At 58.3% G+C, this 240-nt stretch overlaps 1 protein-coding gene across 1 annotated transcript in view; it reads left to right on the top strand.

Annotated features, from left to right (window-relative positions):
• LOC119594049 (elongation of very long chain fatty acids protein-like) overlaps positions 1 to 240 on the top strand; it is a gene marked incomplete in the record, with an annotated part of 45869 nt that overhangs the window by 24014 nt on the left and 21615 nt on the right.

Genomic DNA, 240 nt, shown 5'->3' with positions numbered 1-240 from the left:
GAAGGGTAGGTTTCCCTGGTCGCCACGAGTGCCATGAGCAGAATTGCTGTGGCGAGAAGATAATGAGAAGATCGGGAGAAAGTCCGTGCGTGGTGTAGGTACGTGAGTCTGCTCGCAGTGCTTGTGCTTGGAGGGACCGAGGCCTCAGCGAGGCATCGAGGAGGAGGCGGAGGCATCGCTCGGTCCTCCTTCATCCCTTGCTCCTTCGTGTCATGGCTGGGTCGAAAAGGAGGGAATGGA

The sequence above is a fragment of the Penaeus monodon genome, chromosome 33, assembly GCF_015228065.2.
Source record: "Penaeus monodon isolate SGIC_2016 chromosome 33, NSTDA_Pmon_1, whole genome shotgun sequence".
Lineage (NCBI taxonomy): Eukaryota > Metazoa > Arthropoda > Malacostraca > Decapoda > Penaeidae > Penaeus > Penaeus monodon.
The sequence above is the reverse complement of the archived record's forward strand: the minus strand, read 5'-3'. Positions and strand labels throughout refer to the sequence as shown.